The sequence below is a fragment of the Lycium barbarum genome, chromosome 4 (genome assembly GCF_019175385.1).
Source record: "Lycium barbarum isolate Lr01 chromosome 4, ASM1917538v2, whole genome shotgun sequence".
In the NCBI taxonomy this organism is placed as follows: Eukaryota; Viridiplantae; Streptophyta; class Magnoliopsida; order Solanales; family Solanaceae; genus Lycium; species Lycium barbarum.
Genome location: NC_083340.1, coordinates 63,803,536 through 63,828,505, shown reverse-complemented (window position 1 = coordinate 63,828,505; position 24,970 = coordinate 63,803,536).

The window sequence follows — 24,970 nt, the reverse complement described above, 5'->3', positions numbered from 1 at the left end:
GTGTCTATGTACCACTCGTTCCAAATCCACTCCTCGGGCCCGAGTACCTCTCGTTTCGAAATGAACCTCGGACCACGAGCTCACAACTAGGCCACATCCTCACCCCAATCAAATACGCCTTTTCATACACACACACACACATATATACATATATATGTTGTCACATCACTTTTATATAGAGATTATCAAGTACCATGTATCAAATAGTATCACACTTTCAACAAGATGATTTTATTAACTTCTTCACTAATTTCACTTCACAATGTATTTCTCAACGTAATCCAGTTCATTAGTATGTATGGACTATGAACAATTAGCAATAACAATGTCAAACACAAAGCATCATGCCACAAGTCTTCCAGGAATCGTTTCCGAACCATTTCCATCATGTATGTATGTATGAATGCATAAATAAGGGTAAACATGGTAAATCAATGCAAAACAATAAAGCAACAATGAAGGTACAAATAACAAAGCCACAAGTCATACCAATACTTACATCAACTCAACCATGAAATGAATCATACAAACCGTCTCAACCAACATAAGAGTCTACATCCCACTTTACTTCCACATATAGCAAGTACGCCTCATAACTAAGTATTGTATCACCACGATGCTCCATTTTTCTATATATTATCATCAACAATAAATCATACATCAAGTTTTCATCTACATACTATCATAAGTTTATATCACAATTCAAGTCTAAACTCATTACCCTTCCATTCTCCGATGATATATGTCACAATAAGAGAGCACTGAGTACAACACGACAATTTGGGTAATAAGTCTAATCACAATAACAGGGCAACGAGCCACCATCAACAACAATCAGCCTACCAGAAATCCATCTTGAAGCGCCACAACATGAATATAACTACACCTCATATTTCAGAACATAAAGTAATGGCGACGAGCCCACACAATCAGAAGTCATACCAACCTAGCTAATATCTAACCAAAACACCATGTACGAAGACCTAATCATTCTTTTTCCCATCATGTCACAACCCGACTCGGGGCCGCGACGAGCACCCGGTGCTAACCCACCCGAGCACCCTCTTAGCTTACTCTTATACTTACATCTAGGTGAGCCACATAATTATACATGCATTTCCATTCATTCGTCAACTAGTCCCATTTGGACAACAACCCATTTATATCATCGTAGGCATTTATGCCACATCAATGTCCGTGGGCCAACGTGGCCGACAAAATGATATACAAAACATAGGCCGACAAGGCCGGACATGTCTAACCATATACACATGACTACGAGCCTCTAAGGAGAGTATAACGTATCACATAAGCGGGACAGGACCCCGCTATGCCCATAATTATATACACAAAAGAATAAGTACCCAAAAGCCATGACTCCGGAAGAAATGGAGCTCTGCTATGTAATCTTCGAATAGGCAGTTATGGATCAAGTCTGTCTCCCTGTGCACCTGCGGGCATTACGCAACGTCCACAAACAAAAGGACGTCAGTACGAAGAATGTATTGAGTATGTAAAGCATGAGCAACATCGATAAATAAGCATCATGAACAACATATGAAATAGCATAGGAGGGGGGAGACAATAATATCATCGGCATAGCACTTACCTGCCTTTCGTAGGACTTTCCATTTTTCATACGTATTTGTACACCTACGTCATCATCCATATTCCATAATAGTACTCGTACCACACTTGTGCTCATGTTCGTGTACATGCCCTTATTCGTATTCTTATACATAGTCTTATCACATTCATATTCATATTATATACATAGTCATTTCATATACATAGCATTTACATAACATACCCGACCTCATGGGATCGGTGTTTCATACATACTTGGCCAACCAAGGCTCAAGGTTACTCATACCTGGCCCTACCAAGGCTTCAGGGTTATCCGTACCATCTGCAGAGGTGTGCGCGCGTTTCGTAATCGTATACATACTTTATACATATTCATATACATATATCCTACCCGGCGTTATAAGCTCAGGGTGTCATGATAGCCCTTCATAGGCACATGTAAGTATAATAGCCCGTAGGCACCTTTAGCATCATTATTATTATCATCGTTATCGCTACATCTTTATCTTAGGCTTACTCGTCATATGGGGTGCATAGTACAATCGTAGTACATATCAAGGATCGTGAGCTTATGAGCTCGGAACATCAATCATTTGGAGACAACATACTCATATAGAGGATTTAAGAGTTTGGCCAAAGAACCATGCCTTATGAAAGAAGGGTTAGCCTTACATACCTTTTCGTCGAACTATTCTACACTTGCACGTACTCCTCTGATGCTCACGTTTCTACCTTTATTAAAGTCGTACCATCATTAGAATCGACAATTTGCACACATGGATAAAACTAGAGAAAATCGGACAACATTTTCTTTATTTATACGACATTCCTCCATATCATAATTCAACTTCCAAACGTCAACAATACATTCACAACATCATAATAATAGCCTTTAGTCATCTACATCATCCACATTCTTAATTCACTTCCATTTATCCCTATTTATGGTCACAACGCCCAACTTCGTCCATTCATATACAATGTCTATTTCATGATCTTAACGTCATTTATAACACATTCATATCACAACACAACAACAATCATGATTCAATTCAAACTATGTCTCAAAAACGTCACTATTCATCATTCATAACCCATTTTGCTATTCTCTCCTAATGACCAAGCATTTTAACTCTCAAATACCTTAAACAACATATAATATCATGAATCTTACCTTAGATGTTGTAGGAACAAGCTTTAGTTGATAATATTCCACTTTGATCAAAACCCTAGTTTTTCTCCATTTGGATTTCTTGACTTTAGATGATCCTTGATGGGTTCTTACTCTTGATTCACTTATTTAATGTTGTTGTTGGCTTATAATCCTTGAAAACTTGTATAATAAATGTAGAGAGATGTTTTAGAGAGAGGGAGGAAATGTTGAAATGATTTCATGAACTTGGTCCTTTATTTAATAACATTCCACTGATCTGTCGGGTTCCACTATACGGTCTATTATACGGTCCGTATAATGGTTATACGGTCCGTATAATAGACCGTGAAATGGGTCTGCCTGCACCCCTTCACTGTGACCATTTGACGGTTCGTTATACGGTCCGTATAAATTTATACAGTCCGTATAACTGACCGTAAAATTCCACCAGCAACCAACCTCCTCTGTGATGGTTTTACGGTCCATTATACGGTCCGTAAAACATTATACGGTCCGTATAATGAGCCGTAAAACTCATCAGTTCACTGAACTTATGCTCATCACTTCGTTTGATCTCCGATCCTTGCGGAACCTTCTTAACACTTGTTCGACACTTCAATACCAATCTAAGGGACGTTATAACTCTTCTCCAAGACATCACTAAGTCCTGGCTAACTCGTTGCTCGTAACCCCTTTCCGATATTCGTTCACTTGCGTACCAACGGAAAATTTCCGAGGTGTAACATTCTTTCCCCCTTAAGAACATTCGTCCTCAAATGTTAGGCACTCGGGGATTCTACAGAAATTTCGCAAGAGTTTCCCCTATAATATGGCACTACCAACCTATCACAACAACCCATAATATCGATGCCTCACAGGGCCACAACACGATAGCATTTGAAATTTGGCCACACACGACCCAAAAGCATAAAAACGAAACATACATACCTTATGATCTTGACGTCTCATCTTGGACATCCTCCAAGGGCTGAAATAAATGTGGGTATTTGGACCGCATACTTTCTTCCGCTTCCCATGTCATTTCCTCTCGATTGTTATTCCTCCATAAGACCTTAACTGAGGCCACTTCCTTGTTTCTAAGTCTCCGTACTTGCTTATCTAGTATGGCAATGGGTATCTCTTCATAAGTCAATTTCTCTGTCACTTGCACATCATTCACTGGGACGATCCTAGTAGGATCTCCAACACATTTACGAAGCATCGAAACATGAAATACTGGATGAACTGACTCCAAGTCTGGAGGTATATTTAACTCATAGGCCACTTTTCCTATCTTGCGTACAATTTCGTATGGCCCAATATACCGGGGACTGAGTTTCCCCCTTTTGCCAAATCTCATCACGCCCTTCATCGGCGACACTTTCACGAATACCCAATCTTTCACTTCGAACTCTAAGTCTCTTTGACGATTATCCGCATAGGACTTTTGATGACTTTGAGCCGCTAACAACCGATCTTGTATAAGCTTGACTTTCTCTATAGATTGCTGGACCAAATCTGGCCCTATCAACTTGGCCTCTCCAGTTTCGAACCACCCAATCGGGGATCTACACTTTCGCCCATATAAAGACTCATACGGCGCCATTTGAATGCTAGAATGATAACTATTATTGTAAGCAAACTCAATGAGTGGAAAATGGTCATCCCAATTTCCTCCAAAATCTATCATACATGCCCGTAACATATCTTCAAGAGTCTGAATAGTACGTTCAGCTTGCCCATCGGTCTGTAGGTGAAATGCCTTGCTAAGACGCACTTGGGTCCCTAAACCCTCTTGGAACGATCTCCAAAACTTGGCTGTAAACTGGGTCCCTCTATCGGAGATAATAGATACTGGAACGCCATGGAGTTTCACTATCTCTTTAAGATAAAGCTTCGCATAATCTTCTGCCACATAGGTCGTCCTGACCGGTAAGAAATGCGCTGACTTTGTGAGTCTATCCACGATCACCCATATAGAATCATACTTACGTCGAGAACGGGGTAACCCTGTAATGAAATCCATATTGATCACTTCCCACTTCCAAGTTGGGATTTCTATAGCTTGCAATAATCCACCCGGCTTTTGGTGTTCAATCTTCACTTGTTGGCAATTAGGACACTGAGCTACGAATTCCGCTATATCTTTCTTCATTCCATTCCACCAGTATATAGACTTAAGATCTTGATACATTTTTGTCGCTCCAGGGTGAACGGAGTAAAGGGAACAATGAGCTTCCCTCAATATTTGGTGACGTAGACCTACCACATCGGGAACACATAACCTGGCTCGACATCGGAGAACTCCGTCTTCCGAAATATCAAATGATGACTCCTCCTTCTGAGGAAGTGTATCCCTGTACTGCATTAGCATGGGATCCTCATATTGTCGCTCTTTTACTTTCGCTACTAGCGATGAAACTGCTGAATTCAAAATAGTGGTCCCCCGGCTACCTGAGTCCATCACTCGGACTCCTAGGCTAGCTAGCTGTTGGAGCTCACGGGTCATTTCTCTCTTCTCTTGTCGCACTTCACATAGATTTCCCATCGGTCTGCGGCTAAGAGCGTCAGCCACAACGTTAGCCTTTCCGGGGTGATAAAAGATATCAACATCGTAATCCTTTAGCAACTCCAACCATCGTCGTTGTCGCAAATTCAACTCTTTCTGCTTGAAGATATACTGAAGGCTCTTATGATCTGTATAAAATCCACATGGACACCATATAAATAATGTCGCCATATCTTTAATGCATGGACCACTGCAGCTAATTCTAAATCATGGGTTGGATAGTTCTGTTCATGTTTCCGTAATTGTCTAGAAGCATACGCAATCACCTTATCGTGCTGCATCAATACATAGCCTAGCCCAATACCTGAAGCATCACAATAAATGACATACCCCTCCAATCCCTCTGGAAGTGTCAAGACTGGGGCAGAAGTCAATCGCCCCTTTAACTCTTGGAAACTACGCTCGCAAGCATCTGTCCATTGAAACTTTACTGATTTCTGTGTCAACTTTGTGAATGGTGCAGAAATAGAGGAAAAACCTTCAACGAATCTCCTATAATAACCTGCTAAGCCCAGAAAGCTACGAACCTCTGTAGGAGTTGTGGGCCTTGGCCAAGTCTTCACGGCCTCAATCTTTTGGCTATCCACTCCAATACCATCGGCTGCAATAATGTGCCCTAAAAATGGCACCGAGTTCAACCAAAACTCGCATTTGGAAAACTTTGCAAATAATTCTCGGGTTCGAAGAACTCCAAGGACAATACGCAAATGATCCGCATGTTCTGCCTCAGATCTAGAATACACTAAGATGTCATCAATAAATACTACCACAAATAAATCCAGGAAGGGCCTGAACACATTATTCATCAAATCCATGAATACCGCCGGCGCGTTAGTTAACCCAAACGACATCACTCGGAACTCAAAATGACTGTATCTTGTTCTGAAAGCTGTCTTAGGGATATCTTTCTCCCTAACTCTTACTTGGTGATACCCGGACCTCAAATCGATCTTTGAAAACCACTTGGCACCTTGCAATTGATCAAATAGATCATCAATCCTCGGAAGAGGATATTTGTTCTTAATCGTCACTTTATTTAATTGTCGATAATCAATGCACATTCTCAAGGAGCCATCCTTCTTTCGGACAAACAATACAGGGGCTCCCCATGGGGATGAACTCGGCCTAATAAAGTCTTTATCAAGCAAGTCTTTCAATTGCTCCTTCAACTCTTTCAATTCTGCGGGTGCCATTCTATAGGGAGGAATAGATATGGGTTTAGTGCCTGGCAACACATCAATAGCAAAATCGATCTCTCGCTCGGGAGGAAGGCCTGGAAGCTCTTCCGGGAACACATCCGGAAATTCGTTCACTACCGGAACTGACTGAAGAGTCAGCGACTCAGCTTCTACATCTTGAACTCGCACTAGGTGATAAATACACCCTTTCGTGATCATCTTCCTTGCCTTTAGATTGGAAATAAACCTACCTTTTGGTGATGCCGCATTCCCTTTCCATTTTAAGACTGGTTCTCCCAGAAACTGGAAATGAACCATCTTCATTCGGCAATCAACATTGGCGTAACAAGAAGCCAACCAATCCATGCCCATAATAACGTCAAAATCTACCATTTCTAGCTCATGCAAATCAATCATGGTACGACGATCACATATCACAATCACACAATTCCTATATACTCGGCTAGCTATTACCGAGTCACCCACGGGTGTAGACACCTCAAAAGTTTTGATAGACTCCGGCTCAATTATAAATCGACCCGCAATATATGGAGTAACATATGATAATGTGGAGCCCGGATCAATCAAAGCATATACATCATGAGAGAATACCGATAATATACCTGTGACCACATTAGGAGAAGACTCAAGATCTTGGTGTCCAGCCAAAGCATAAATACGGTGCTGAGGACCGCTAATACTGGGAGCTCTGCCTCTACCTCTACCATGGCCGACTGGCGCATGTGAACCTGGCCCCGTAGGGCGTACAAATGCCGAAGATCCGGCTACCGACCCTGATGGCTGGGTCCTACCTCTACCATGCACTGAGGGGCAATCACGCATAATATGGCCCGGTCGACCACATGAATAGAAACCATCTGAACCCAATCGGCATTGACCCCAATGCGACTTCCCACACTGGGAACATCGTGGTATAGGTGGCCTTGACTGGCCTGAATCCCCTCTAAACTGGGACCCCGAATAATTCTGACTCGGCCCAGGATGAGTAGATCTATCAAGGCCCTGGCCTGAAACCCGCGGAGGTGCACTAGTCATAGAGTAGCCCGAATGCCTGGGAAACTGCTGCCTGTGCCCGCCTTTGGACTCACTCATTGGGCCTGAAGATCTGGCCATCTTACTATGACCCCTATCCTGCTCGCGTTCACTTCTCCGCTGTTGTAGGCTTTCTTCTAAGTTCTGAGCATGTGCCTGAATGCGTGCAATATCCATACCGTCCTGAAGGGACGCAGTCAAGCATTTATCCATCAAGTGTGGCCTTAGGCCCTTTACAAATCGGTGTACCCGGTCACCCATATCCGCTACCATGGCCGAAGCATACCTAGCCAAGGAATTGAAGCGGAGGCTATACTCGAGGGCTCTCATACTACCTTGCCTCAAGTTCAAGAATTTATCGGCCCTAGCTCGCCGAACTTCTGGAGGCATATAATGACGAAGAAAAGCATCAGCAAATTCTTGCCATACCGGGGGAGGTGCATTGGCCCCCCGTGAAGCCATCCATACCGTATACCACTGGATCGAGACATCTCTCAATCTATACGACGCTAACTCCACCGACTCGGTGTCTGAAGCATGTATCAACCGAAACGTCCTTAGTATACCATCAATAAAATCCTGGGGATCCTCCTCCAGTTTTGACCCAAAGAATTCCGGAGGGTTCAAAGTAATAAAGCCACGGGCCCTCGCACTAACAGCCCTGTCACCATGCCCTGTATTCTGCCTCTGAGTCTGGGCCGCAACCAACTGAGTCAACAAATTAATGGCCTCTTTCACATCTTGGCCAGAAGCATTCGGTGGAGGAGCTGGAGGTGCTGGAGCTGGGGCTGAGGCTCCCTCATGCTCCTCTGTAATAGGCACTGTCTGAGAGGATTGGGATTGAGCCGCACCCTGGGACTCACTTTCCTCTACTACCGGTGGCGGTGCTCTTTCAGCCCGCTTTTCTGCCACCGCCTTGCCCTTTTGGGCTGTTGTAGCCTTTTTCTTTTTAGGCATCTCTGAAATACACAACACACGATTTAGGGACAAGAATTCATTACATCATAGCTCTATCGCACGATTCTTATGAAGAAAGAAGGTCACATATTCCTAAAATGTTCACAGCTTCTTGTTTATAAGTGTGGCGCGCAACACACCCATAACCAAGACTCTACTAGACACGGCTCGTAGACACATCCTAGGACTGAACTGCTCTGATACCACTTTTGTCACGACCCGACTCGGGGCCGCGACGAGCACCCGGTGCTAACCCACCCGAGCACCCTCTTAGCTTACTCTTATACTTACATCTAGGTGAGCCACATAATTATACATGCATTTCCATTCATTCGTCAACTAGTCCCATTTGGACAACAACCCATTTATATCATCGTAGGCATTTATGCCACATCAATGTACGTGGGCCAACGTGGCCGACAAAATGATATACAAAACATAGGCCGACAAGGCCGGACATGTCTAACCATATACACATGACTACGAGCCTCTAAGGAGAGTATAACGTATCACATATGCGGGACAGGACTCCGCTATGCCCATAATTATATACACAAAAGAATAAGTACCCAAAAGCCATGACTCCGGAAGAAATGGAGCTCTGCTATGTAATCTCCGAATAGGCAGCTATGGATCAAGTGTGTCTCCCTGTGCACCTGCGGGCATGACACAGCGTCCACAAACAAAAGGACGTCAGTACGAAGAATGTACTAAGTATGTAAAGCATGAGCAACATCGATAAATAAGCATCATGAACAACATATGAAATAGCATAGGAGGGGGGAGACAATAATATCATCTTCATAGCACTTACCTGCCTTTCGTAGGACTTTCCATTTTTCATACGTATTTGTACACCTACGTCATCATCCGTATTCCATAATAGTACTCGTACCACACTTGTGCTCATGTTCGTGTACATGCCTTTATTCGTATTCTTATACATAGTCTTATCACATTCATATTATATACATAGTCATTTCATATACATAACATTTACATAACATACCCGACCTCATGGGATCGGTGTTTCATACATACTTGGCCAACCAAGGCTGAAGGTTACTCATACCTGGCCCTACCAAGGCTTCAGGGTTATCCGTACCATCTGCAGAGGTGTGGGCGCGTTTCGTAATCGTATACATACTTTATACATATTCATATACATATATCCTACCCGGCGTTATAAGCTCGGGGTGTCATTATAGCCCTTCATAGGCACATGTAAGTATAATAGCCCGTAGGCACCTTTCGCATCATTATTATTATCATCGTTATCGCTACATCTTTATCTTTGGCTTACTCGTCATATGGGGTGCATAGTACAATCGTAGTACGTATCAAGGATCGTGAGCTTATGAGCTCGGAACATCAATCATTTGGAGACAACATACTCATATAGAGGATTTAAGAGTTTGGCCAAAGAACCATGCCTTATGAAAGAAGGGTTAGCCTTACATACCTTTTCGTCAAACTATTCTACACTTGCACGTACTCCTCCGATGCTCACGTTTCTACCTTTATTAAAGTCGTACCATCATTAGAATCGACAATTTGCACACATGGATAAAACTAGAGAAAATCGGACAACATTTCCTTTATTTATACGACATTCCTCCATATCGTAATTCAACTTCCAAACGTCAACAATACATTCACAACATCATAATAATAGCCTTTAGTCATCTACATCATCCACATTCTTAATTCACTTCCATTTATCCCTATTTATGGTCACAACACCCAACTTCGTCCATTCATATATAATGTCTATTTCATGATCTTAATGTCATTTATAACACATTCATATCACAACACAACAACAATCATGATTCAATTCAAACTATGTCTCAAAAACGTCACTATTCATCATTCATAACCCATTTTGCTATTCTCTCCTAATGACCAAGCATTTTAACTCTCAAATACCTTAAACAACATATAATAACATGAATCTTACCTTAGATGCTGTAGGAACAAGCTTTAGTTGATAATATTCCACTTTGAGCAAAACCCTAGTTTTTCTCCATTTGGATTTCTTGACTTTAGATGATCCTTGATGGTTTCTTACTCTTGATTCACTTATTTAATGTTGTTGTTGGCTTATAATCCTTGAAAAATTGTATAATAAATGTAGAGAGATGTTTTAGAGAGAGGGAGGAAATGTTGAAATGATTTCATGAACTTGGTCCTTTATTTAATAACATTCCACTGATCTGTCGGGTTCCACTATACGGTCCATTATACGGTCCGTATAATGGTTATACGGTCCGTATAATAGACCTTGAAATGGGTCTGCCTACACCCCTTCACTGTGACCATTTGACGGTTCGTTATACGGTCCGTATAACTGACCGTAAAATTCCACCAGCAACCAACCTCCTCTGTGATGGTTTTACGGTCCATTATACGGTCCGTAATACATTATACGGTCCGTATAATGAGCCGTAAAACTCATCAGTTCACTGAACTTATTCTCATCACTTCGTTTGATCTCCGATCCTTGCGGAACCTTCTTAACACTTGTTCGACACTTCAATACCAATCTAAGGGACGTTATAACTCTTCTCCAAGACATCACTAAGTCCTGGCTAACTCATTGCTCGTAATCCCTTTCCGATATTCGTTCACTTGCGTACCAACGGAAAACTTCCGAGGTGTAACACATCAATTCTACACAATACATACATTTCGCTAATCAAAGTCTGTCTAAAGTAAGTCGTAACCTACCTTGAATGCAGAACAGGAGCCACAAACTACTCCACACGAGTCTTCTATTTTTGAAGCGCCTTATAACGGTCAAAGTCTAACAATATGATGCTAAGTAAGAAGCAAACCATGTATTTAAGCAAGAACAAAAATTTGGGGAAGAAGACCCACTTACTTCTACCCTTTTCAATGGATGAAACCATCCTTTTATGGTGAATTTATCATAACTTCTATCTCTACAATCATTAACCTTCAATTCATGGGTTTCTAATCAATTTTACCCCATTCAAATATATTTTAGGACAAATTTTCCATTTTTATTAGAACCCTAAGTCTCAACATGCAATTTCAACCATAAGAAATCAAATTCCTTTCCTAGAAAGTGATAATCTATACTCGTAGATGATTAATTGACAACCCACCAATTATTTAAAAGTTTACTGATTCTAGGATTTTCACCCACCATTGATGGACCTTAAAATAATCATGGAACTTGAAGAAGAAAGGAAAAGGAACAAATAAAAGTGGGGACTTACCCTCAAGGATGCTTTCACCAAAGAATGGAATGAAGTTTGCCTCTTTCTCTCTTGAAAACTGACTTTGTGGTTTTATGGGTAATGGTTCATAGTTGAGGTATAAAAATAGGGCTTTCTGCTCCCGTTAGTAGCTGCGACAGTCAGTGGGCCGCTGCAGCGGATTGGCTATATCGGCCATGGGTCCGCTGTAGCGGACCTGCCCGAATGAAAAAGGGCATAACTCCCCCATACGGACAAGTTCACCAAAACCTCACCAAAACCTATGGACAAGTTCAAAATCATCATACTAACTCGTTGGAACTTTCAAAACATTGACACGGGGTCATCCTAACTTGGCATTGATAACAATAAACCTAGGGAAACTCTAAGAATTAAACAAAAATAAAAGGAAATAAAAAGGATATGGGACATTGGGGATGAGAAGATAGACCGATAGATACTAGACCCAATTGGTAATGAAATATGTAGGAAAACTTAGGTATAGGAAACCTAAGCCCTCCTAATTGGATTTCAACCAAAGAACCTAAGTAATTTGAATTCAAAGAAGAAGACTCTATTTTAATCCACAAATGAGAAATCTAGATGAATTCAATGGATAAGCAATTCAATTCACAACTTGGAAATCACACTTGAACAATAACCAAACAAATTATACTAAAATTCTCTCAATTTGAGTTTATCATCAATATGCAAGCTAAGGAGCAAATGAAGACTAAGTGTCCTATTTATAGTCTTGAAATTACAATAAAGGCCCGAAAGTGGCTCTTTACGAAAATAACCCCAACATGGGTCTTCAATGCTTGCAATTATGACCTTAAAATGCAATCTTAGCCTTGAATTGGATTCCTAGCCATGCTTTGCACCCTTTAGCCATAATTTGTACTTCTAGCCACTTTGCGCTCCTAGCTACTTTGAGTAGTAACCTCCTCATCCACGTGCCAAGCTATCTTCCAAGTGCCATATGCTCTCGTAGGTGGATTCACAATTTTCTCCAACGTCCTCTTCCACGACCTTGAGCCATTAGCGCTAATTATGCCCTTTAGGATCATATCATCCTCCCCTCTTGAAAATGATTCGTCCTTGAATCTAAACCTTGCAAAAACCAAGGGAAGATAGACGAAAATATAGTCCCATGGCATGAGGGTTAGCACACAAAGCCATAAGCATACTTTCACTCCAAGGATGGACAAACATGTACTACAACCACACATCAATAACCATCATAAGCAATGTATGCACACATGAGATATCAAGAAGTTAATTCTCCAAAACATCATGAAGCAATTGGAAAACTAAGACGCCCATGTATCTAAGATAAGAGACAAGAAATCTAGTAGACACGAAACAAGGGTGGTCCTTCTTAGGACTAAGTCCAAGATCTAGGGAAATATTATCCAAACCTAAAGTCCCATTCATTGCACTAATCCTATCCAAAAGTGTTCTCACTGTCAAAGCATGAAAATAGCATAAAACACCGAGGTCATAGACATAGAAATGTCTCAAGTCACCTTGCACAAACCCATCATATAAATCTACCACTTATGCCAGTGGTAGCACAAGACGAGTATCACAATCAAAGAAATGGTAAGGAAAGGCATCACACAAGACATAGGTGACAAGTTGTAGACAAGTGTTACCCTTTCCTTTGAGACAAACCATTCCAAACATATTACAATGCCTCAAAAAGAGGGGTGTATTCATAAGAAAAGGATCATCAACCCCTAGTGGGTTCCCACAGACCTTGTTGTTCGCACAAAAAACCCAAAACTTTCACAATACAAGGCATATAGTCATGCACTCTGTGATCAACAATTATTTTATTATCAAGCCAAACATTATCCTTAAAGAGGGAATGTGTAACTAAGAGTTGAAAATGAAAGCAAAAAAATCCACTCTCAAAAGGAACAATAGAAGCACAAATGCCAACACTAGTTGGACACAAATCGGTCTTGCAAGAAGACTCAATTTGGTCATCATAAGGATCAACTAGTGTGAGGCAACTATCAACAAGGACATCATCATTAATTATCAAAGATTCAAGGTGCTTTAAAAAATACAAAACTCTATCCTCACTCAATTCTCGATCAAGCACCAAATGTTCCTCCACGTTCGTTAAAGTATAAGGAATAGCTTTGTTACCTTGGAGTTCAAGCACATGTCCTTTATTACCTTGGTTAAGTTCCTTGCATAGACTTTCCTCTTCGTAGGAGGTTTGAAGTACTTCGCTTTCCAAAGGGACTTGGTGATCTTTGGGCATTGTCTCCTTGGGATGATCATCTTCATGAGTACCTACAAAGGAAACAAGACAACTAGAAGAAGTATAATGGTTAGAAGGATTAGTATGAGTTGGTGATAACGCCCTCACATCATCACATATCACCGCTCCACCCATCACGCCCTTCAAACAAAAGTTTGGTTTGGCAACCATACACTTTTTCCCTTTCTCTTGAGTTGAACCTTGTTCTCCTTTAGCAACCAAGATCTCCTTTTCATTAACCTCCGTGTCCCTCTTTTGAACCCTCTCACGGAGTTCCTTCATGATTCTATAATCTTCACTAACCTCATAGGGAGTCAAAGGAGCAAGGGTGAATTTCTTTCCATCCAACACAAATGAATACTTGTTGGATCTCCCACTATGTTGAGTATCCCTTTCAAATAGCCAAGGCCTACCAAGCAAGAGGTGACATGCTTGCATTGGGACCACATCACATAAAAGTTCATCTTGATACTTACCAATGCTAAATTTGATAACAGCTTTCTTGGTTATACTTATTTCACCACATTCATTGAACCATTGGAGCTTGTAGGGGTTAGGGTGTTTTCTTATAGGGAATTTCATGGTCTCAACAAAAAATTGGCTTATGAAATTGGTACAAATCCCACCATTAATGATCAATGAACACACCTTGTCCACTATCTTGCACCTAGCATGAAATAAATTCTCCCTTTGGTTAATCTCTTCTCTAGCTAGTGCCCCCATGGCTGTTCTAACTACAATAGAAAAATTCAATCTTTCGTCCATCTTTTCCCCATCATCACTTTTGGCATCTCCCACATTCTCACTTTTTTCTCCCTCATTATCAACACCAACCCCGCCCTCATCTTTCTCATCGATTTGGTACCCATCCCGTAAGACCATAATTGCTCTCCTATTGGGACATTCACTTGTAATATGTCCTCTACCTTGGCATTTGAAACATTGAATGGTAGATGGACAAGGGAAGTTGGGTTTAACATTGTTAACTCCTTTGGCTTGGTCATCTCCTCTGCTTTGTAGTCAAACTTAGATTGAGAAGTGGGAGTAGTGATCTTAGGCTTCTCCCAAGTGGATGTATTCCACTTCTCTTTCCCTTGGTTCCAAGTTGAAGATGGAGTGCTCTTGGCTTTGTAAGCTCTTTCATCTTTCAAATCCGCTTCAACCTTAGAAGCATTATGAAAAGCTTCCTCTAAGCTATTATAAGTTTATAGCCTCATGGGTTTGGAAATATCAAGATTTAAGTTGGCTACAAATCTTATGAGAGTGTAATTCAAGTGCTCCTTAATCTTAGACTTCATTCTCAAGTTTTCAAACTCATCAAAGTACTCCTCAACGCTCTTGGAGCCTTGCTTCAACATATATACCTTCTTGAGCACTTCTTGATAGTAAGTAGGAGGTAGTTACCTCACTTTCATAAGTACAATCAGTTCATCCCAAGTAGGAATGTCAAAAATTTGACGTTGAGATCTATCCCGCTTCATGGATTCCCACCACGTTACCTTCAAAGCTTCCGACACATTTTTGGTGAGGAATATCCTCTCACTTTGCAACTTCCATTCAAGGAACTCTTCGGGATCACTACTTCCTTTGAACTTAGGAAGTGTCACCTTGATGGTATTCAAGTTTCGATCATTATCTCCACGCTCCTCATGTCTGTGCCATCTTCCTCGGTCTTCATGACCTTAGAATCTTGCATCATAGCCTTGAAATTGCCCAAAGCCACCATATATCCCTCTACCCTGGTTAGCCATTGGACCTCGCCTTCCACCATTACGGGGTTCATCCTACCACCTTTCTTGTTGAATATCCTCAACCTCCTCATCATACAACGGGTTTTGGAATTGGTTTTGGAAGGGATCTTGTTGTTGGTTTTGTTGAGGTGCTTGGGGAATGTTTTGTGTGGTTCTTTGTGGTATTGGATCCTTTTGGGTTGTTTGGTAGATTTGGGGATAGGTTTATCGGTTGGTGTTTTGGAAGGTGGATGGTTGGTTTTGTTGAGCTCTTTGGGTAGGCAAAGAAGTAGTAGGGGGATGGCATAAGGCATGTGCTTGTCCGGGAGTAAATGTTGGAGTAGTTTCCGTGTTCTTGCCCAAATCCCCTGCAACTTGAGAATGGAGAGTGCCCACTGTACTTGAGGTCTCAACTTGCACCACCTTCGCTTCCAAACTATCTATCCGCTCAGTCAAACCTCCCATATTGGAAGTCAATGTCACCAATTGACTAATGATCATGTTCAAAGAATTCGCCATGTATGATGGTTCCTCCACTTCTTGAGTATGATCTCCTTGATTAGACATTATAACCTGGAAAACTAGCAAACGACGTTAGTAGTAAAAGCCTCACGTCACTCGTATTGAACTCTCAACCTTACCACACTCTGTGCTCTTTCGAAGTTGTTGATGAATCACTCGTCCAATCAAATTCACACGTTGCTTATCCTTTGTGGTAGAATGGATTCTTGTTTAGATGAATGACGGACGACTCAAAGCAAAACGGATGAGAGCCAATAAAGTTTCAACGAAATAAAACGAAGAAAAGCTTGAAAGAAGTTATAACGAAAGAAATTCGGACACAAGAACTAATAAACACAAGTAAGAACAACTACTAAATGGCTACTAGTTGAGTGACACAAGAAATTGGAACGCTAGAATCAAAAAATAAATGAAATTTCGGGCCCGGGTAGGTGCTAACTTGAAAACGCCCCCGTGAAGCCCCAATTGATCCATGGTATCAATTTGAAACAACTAAATTTTTTAAATTTCTATACTTTTTTTTTTGCTCCCTACCAAAGGATTTGGGACACAATCCCACAAGCACTCCCAAGAAATTTTTTAAATTGAAATGAATTAGAAGTGAAAGAAATCGAAGTTGAATCAAGAAACGATCACCTTAGAATTGTTGTGGAAGATGGTGGTATACGATCACTTTCACGACCAATATCACCTTTCACGACCAACTTACATGGGACATATAATATTATACGGTCCGTATAATACGTCCGTATTCGAAGGACCAAATTAAACAGAAACTCTCCAAAGCAGCTCCTATTTCACGACAAAGTTTTACCAACCGTATCAAATTATACGGTTCGTATAATACGTCTGTATTCGAAGGACCCAATTGTAATAGAAACTCTCCAAGTCAGCTCCTCTCCTACGACCAAGTTTCACTGGCCGCATAAATTTATACGGTCCGTATAACTTGATGACAACAGCTTCAGAGAAATTAGACTGTACCTTGTTTGGCTCGGGAATTGTGCTAAATTTTCTGAATTTGCTGACTTCTTGGGACCCACTCAACCTTGTATTTACCCTTTTTGGCTAGAAAAACAACTTTTCAACTTTTGACTTGGATTCCTTGGATCTAACTTTCCTTTTTATCTACTTCTTCACCAAGAACAAGGATGAACAATGAAGAACACCCAAAAACCCAATGTGGTCGAAATCAACTCGTTTTTGTCCCAATTTTTAGATCTAAGCTCCTTTCCACCTAGAAAACAAATCCCAATACCAAACAAAGTTCAATTTCACCAAAATCAACTAAACCCACTTTGAGTTCTTCAAGCTTTGATGAACCTATAATGGTGGAAACTTCAATTCTTACCCAAATGACTTCAAATTTCGTTTCTAGGTGTTTTCCACCACGACAGACTCAAATATATCTTCAAAAAACACTCAAATCAAACAACAAAGAAAATTTTCGATTTTTTTTTGGATTTTCAGATTTTGAGCCTAAGATTAGAAATTGTAGGAATAATCTCTTAGCCTATGCTCTGATACCAAATGATAACAATCAACTTAGGGAAACTCTAAGAATTAAATAAAAACAAAAGAAAATAAAAGGGATAGGGGAAATTGGGGATGAGAAGATGGAGGGATAGATACTAGACCCAATTGGTAATGAAATCTATAGGAAAACTTAGGTATATGAAACCTAAACCTTCCTAATTGGAATTCAACAAAGGAACCTAAACTATTTGAATTCAATGAAATCCACAAATGAGCAACACACTATGAACCCAAGGGAAATGTAATTCAATTAGCAGCTAAGAAATCACACTTAGAAGCAACCAAACAATCTATATTAAGATAACTAAACAATCTCTCAAAATGTGTTTTTCATCAATATTCAAGCTAAGGAGCAAATGAAGACTAAGTATCCTATTTATAGTCTTGACATTACATCAAAGGCCCTAAAGTGGCTCTTTGCGCACATAACCCTAACATGGGTCTTCAATGCTCCAATTGTCCAATACTTGCAATTATGACCTTAATTTGCATCCTTAGCCTTGAATTGAATTCTAGACCAAGATTTGCATCTTTTAGCCATGAACTGCAGTTCTAGCCACTTTGCCCTCGTAGCCACTTTTTGGAGTGGCCTCTTCAAGATCCTCCCAAACTATCTCCCAAATGTTGTAGACTCTTGCAATCCTCTCATCAAGATCTTCCAACACTCCTCATGGCTTGGAGTAGTTGTAGCTCATTTGCTTGGCTACATGTGAAAGGTCTTGAGGGACTTGTGCCAATTAGGATCATATCATCCTTCCCTTCTTAGAGAAGATTTGTCCTCGAATCTAAAGGCCTACCTACAACACAAGAAGAAAGATCACTTACATTGAAAATATTATGGACATTATACTCACTTGGTAAGTCAATCTTGTAGGCATTGTCATTGATCTTCTCAAGGACTTTGAATGGTCCATCTCTTCTTGGACTAAACTTTCCTTTCCTCAATTGGGGAAACCTCTCTTTTCGGAAGTAAATCCAAACCCAATCATCGGGTTGGAAGTCCACTTTCTTCCTCCCATGGTTTTATCTCTTGGCCACTTTGGTGTTGATATTGTCAATGTTTTCCTTTACCTTGGCATGGATTTTCACCATTTCGGCCGCCCTTTGCTTGGCATCTAAACTCATAGCAACATCACTAGACAAAGGGGTTAAGGTTGGGAATCAAAGGACTAAAACCATAACACACTTCAAATGGGGTCTGCTAATAGAGGAATGGAGATAACTATTATAAGCAAACTCAATCAAAGGCAAACAGTCTTCCCAAGAAGTGGGTTTTCCTCTAATCATACACCTAAGCATGCTCCCTAGAGTCCTATTCACTACTTCGGTTTGACCATCCATTTGAGGGTGGCAAAAAGTAGAGAACATGAGCTTGGTACCAAGTGTACCCTAAAGACTCTTCCAAACATAACTAAGAAACTTGGAATCCCTATCACTAGCAATGGTGAGGGGAACCCCATGCAATTTAAGCACATGATTCACAAACAAAGATGCTACATGAGATGCATCATTTTATGGCATGGTATAAAATGAGACATTTTAGAACCTATCTACCACAACAAAAATGCTATCATGACCCCTTTTGGATCTTGGAAGACAAAAAATGAAATCCATAAAAATGTCAATTCAAGGACCAATAGGAGTGGGAAGGGGAGTATACATACCTTGAGGCCGAGTCTTTGATTTGGCTTGTTTGCACTCCAAGCATTATCCACAAAGGTTTTCCACATCATGCCTCATCTTGGGCCAATAGAATTGTTCATGTAGAATGTCAAGTGTTTTGGCCACTCCAAAGTGTCCCATCATACCACCACTATGGGCTTCTTTCATAAACAACTCTCTCTAAGAGCTCATAGGAACACACACCTTGCCATCCTTGAACAAGAACCCATCAACTAGTTTGAACCGGTCAACCTTCTTCCCTTGAGTCAACTATTCACAAATTTCTTTGAAATCGGGATCTTGAGAATAGAATCTCTTAAGGCTTTCAAAACCCATCATTCTAGAAGTCATAGTGTTTAGCAAGACATACCTTCTAGACAACGTATCCGCCACCACATTTTCTTTACCCTTCTTGTAAAGGATCACATAAGGGAATGCTTGAATAAGTTCCACCCATTTCTCATTTCTCATGTCTCTTGTTGAGCCGACAAGGCTAACAAAATGATATACAAAATATAGGCCAACAAGGACAAACACATCTAACCACGTGCACATGTCTACGAGCCTTTAAGGAAAGTATGTTATATCACATAAGCGGGACAGGACCTCGCTATGCCCATAATTATGTACACAAAATAATAAGTACCCAAAAACTATAGCTCCGAATGAAATGGAGTTCCGCTATGTAGTCCCTGAGAGTGTAGCTATGGATCAATCTTGTCTCCCTGTGCACCTGCGGGCATGACGCAGCGTCCAGAAACAAAAGGACGTCAGTACGAAGAATGTATTGAGTATGTAAAGCATGATCAATATCAATGTAGAAGCATAATAAGCAACGTGAAAGATAACACGGGATGGGAGATAGTAATATCATCGTCATAAGCACTTACTTGCCTTTCATAGGAACTTTCCATTCTAATGCGTATTTGTTTACATATATCCATATCCGTATCCATAATCATATCCATTCCAGATTTGTACTCATATTCGTATACATACTCGTGTCTATGTCATATACACACTCATATCATATTCATAGCATACCCGACCATGCAGGATCGGTGTTTCATACATACTTGGCCAACCAAGGCTCAAGGTTACACATACCTAGCTCTACCAAGGTGTTAGGGTTACATCTACCTGGCCCTACCAAGGCGTCAGGGTTATCCGTACCATCTGCAGAGGTGTGCGCGCATTACATAATCATATACATATTTATTTACATATCCTACCCGGCCTCATAAGCTCGGGGTTCCATAATAGTCATACATAGATACATATACATAATAGCTTATAGGAGTCTTTACTATTATAGTTACTATCATCGTCGTCATCGTTATCGTCATCGCTATTACCACCATAGTCGTCTTCCATATCATTGTCAATATTATCATCATTCATCACATCTATCTTTATAGGCTTACTCGTCATACGAGGAACTTAGCACAATCGTGGCGTATCAAGAATCGTGAGCTTACAAGCCCGGAAGATCAAATCATTTGAAAGATAGCATAGTCTTATAGAAGATTTAGACGTTTGGCAGAAAAACCATGCCTTATGAAAGAAGGGTTAGCCTTACATACCTTTCCGTTGAACTATTCTACACTTGCACGTTCTCCTCCAAAGCTCACGTCTCTACCTTCATTAAAGTCATGCTATCATTAGAGTCGATAGCTAGCATACATGACAAAAACTAGAGAAAATCGGGAAACGTTTCCTCTATTTGTACGACATTCCTCTATAGCGTATATCAACTCTCAAACGTCAATAATACATTCACAATACTATAACGATAGTTATTATTTGTCCACATTATCCATATTTCTAGACTTACTTTCAATCATCCATATCCATGGCCATAACGCACGACGACGTCTATTCTCATACATTGTTCATCTCATGTTCTTAACATCATTTATAACATATTTACATCACAACACATCAAGAATCGTAACTCAAGTTAAGCTATTTTTCAAAATGGCACTATTCCACATTCATGACCCATTTTTCTATACCCTTCTACAATCCAAGTATTTCAACTCTCAAATACCTTACACAACATAGAAATATCATAAATCTTACCTTAGATGTTGTAGGAACAAGCCTTGGTTGATAATACTCCACTTGAGCAAAAATCCTAGTTCATCTCCAATGAGATTTCTTGACTTGTATGATCTTTAATGGGTTTTCTTACACTTGATTCACTTGGTTTATGTTATTGATCACTAATAATCCTTGAATTCTTGTGGAATAAATATAGAGAGATGTTTTAGAGAGAAGGGGTGAAATGTGGAAATGAAATAATAAACTTGGTCCCCCTTTTAATAACCCAAAATCTGATCTGAAAGTGCAACAGTGGTCGTAAACTCAGTTTACGGTCCGTATTCCAGTTTACGGGCCGTATTTCGTGGACGTATTTAATCATAACAGAACCAGAAAGTCAGGCTGAGACATGGTGATTTATGAACACAGTTTACGGGCCGTATTTCAAGTCGTCTTTAACCATTCAAGCATTTGACAAAAGGTTGAAGTTTTGGAAGTTGGAATACGACATGGCAGTTTACGGCCCGTAAAATACTTTACGGTCGGTATTTCATTTTACGATCAACTAGCCAAAGTGCAAATCTGCAACTTTCCGCATTTTCAGAACCTATAGTTAGTCATTATGGAGCATAACCTATCTCTTATTGCAATTGCTTTTGGAATCTTACTTAGGGTCGTCAAACGTCGTTCCCTTCTTATTAAAACATTGTACACGCTATGCCCTTTGTTAGCCTATCCATTGTACGTACGCGGGGAAAATATTCAAGGTGTAACAACTTTTCACTAAAGTAAGCCAATGGCTTGCCTTCTTGCATCAATACCTCACCTATGCCAACCCCGAAAGCATCACACTCAACTTCAAAAGTTTTCTCAAAATTGGGTAATTGCAACAATGGTGACGAACTCAACATGGTCTTCAATTCTTGAAATGCCTTCTCTTGCTTATCTCCCCAAACAAAAGGAACATTCTTTTTTATCAATTTGGTCAAGGGAGAGGCAATTGTACTAAACCCCTTTACAAACTTCCTTGAGAAACTTGCCAACCCATGGAAATTCCTGACATCGGTTGCATTTTTAGGGTTTGGAAAAGTTCGAATAGACTCCACCTTTTCTTCATCAATCTCCACACCATTTGCACTCACCTCAAAACACAAGAACACCACTTTATCAACACAAAAAGAACATTTCTTGAGATTAGCAAACAACCTCTCACACAATAATACATCAAATACTTTCCTCAAATGGCCTACATGCTCCTCAATTGATTTTCTATACACAAGAATATCATCAAAATAGACAACCACAAACTTATTGATAAAGGGTTTCAAGACATGGTCCATCAATCTCATAAATGTGCTAGGTGCATTGGTTAGGCAGAATGGCATGACAAGCTACTCATAGAGGCCATAATTGGTTTTGAAGGCCGTTTTCCACTCATCACCGGGGTTCATTCGAATTTGGTGATAGCCACTTGTAAGATCAACCTTTAAAAACACACTTGAGCCACAAAGCTCATCCAACATATCATAAAGCCTAGGAATGGGATGATGATACTTTACCATGTTTTTGTTGACAACTATACAATCAATGCACATCCTCTAAGTGCCATCTTTCTTTGAAGCAACATTCACCGGAACGACACATGGGCTAAGACAGTCCTTCACTGGACCCTTTTCAAGAAGCTCCTCAACTTGCCTTTGCAATTCTTTTGTTTCTTCCGGATTGCTCCTATAAGCCGGTTTGTTGGGGAGTTGTTGTAACACCCCGCATCTTGGAACTAAGTCTAGACTCATATCATTAAAGTTCTAGTGGGTTGATAGGCCTATTTCGGGCAGCGATAACTACTTGATCCGTTGTGAATCTGGAAGAACTTCCTTGGTGAAAGTTGTAACCCTATTAACTATCTTTCCAACGGTATATTATGGGGATTAAACGGACATCTGTGCAAAGAGTTATGCCCATTTGACTGAGGTCTGTTCGCTGGAAAATTCGTCTACGTTACGGTGACGTTACGGACCGTAACTCGTGTTACGGGCCGTAACAGTGAGCCGTAACACGGACGAAATTTCCAGAACCTCACTGGAAATTCACTCCAGGATACGGTCCCAAGATACGGTCCGTCCCTTCGTGTTACGGACCGTACCTTGTGTTACGGACCGTAACAGTAGACTGTAACACAGGGAAAATTTCCAGAAACTTTCTGGAAATTTTCATCAAGGTACGACGCCACGTTACGGTCCGTACCCTGTGTTACTGGACCGTAACATGGGCGTGTTTTGGTCCACAGTTGAGTTTCGGGTCAACTGACTTCGGGAGGCCATAACCCTATCGTAAGTTGGGAATTTGGGAAAACTCAAAGAATGAAAGTTGTAGAGAATTGAAATACCTTTCCAACCATAGGTTGTGAGTTCACAGGAGACGTCGGGATAGGGAGATATGGACGTTTTAAGACAGAACAGTCCCGACCTATTTTCAAGTTGGGTCAACCCATTTTCCCATTGGTATATAAAGAAAATGATTACCCTAGCAGCCATTATTTCCCTCATTTTCAGATTTTTAGAGAGATAAAAAGAAAGAGAGGAGATCTAGAGAGAAGAAGTGGAGAATCAACCAAGTTTAAGGCCCCGAATCCCAAAGTTCGTGAGGGATAATTTGTAGTACAAGTTGTGGTCGTCATTTTAAGCTAAAGATCGGACTTGGGGGTGTTGATTTCGTGGTGACCACTCAAAAAGGTAATATTTCTACTCCCTAATCACTTATAGTTGTGAATTGATGAATTCTTGGGAGAATAATAATTGGGTTGTTGAAGATGATTATATGAATTATGCTAGAATTGTTGGGTTGTTGACTTAGGATTGTTGTATTCATGTGGTTGATGAAAAATGATGTTAATTACATCTAATGGGATTGTATAATTAGCTAGAAGTAAAAGGATGGGGATTTGGTGAAGAAAACACCATTAATGAGGGTTATAAAGCTTCAAGCCTATTAAGTGTTTGATAAAATGCTTAGATGAACAAAACATGGATATGGTTGCTAATATAGAATCCCTATGACTTGTATTTCTATAGATTGAAGTTGAAGGGATTGAAAGACATTGTGATACGCTCAAAAGCGGGAAGTTAAGGTATGTAGAACTTCCATGTACATGTGGGAACCTCCACGTTTTTCCCCATGATCCGTTTATAAAATCTATGAAGTTCAAATCCTAGGGCATTAAACCCAACATATTGGTAGCCCGTAATTATGTATGTATGTACATGAATCCCGTATATATGTTCGTTATTGTATTCCTGACCTTCCATTACGGACATTAGGAATCCTAGCTTAATCCATGAATCATGAATTCTTCCTCATGTGTTCTCATTATGTTCATATGAAACTGCATGAGTTATTTTGCAAGTTATAAACATGTTTTCAAGTCAACTACAAATATATGATTATGAACTATTGTATTACTCATGAATCAAGAACATGT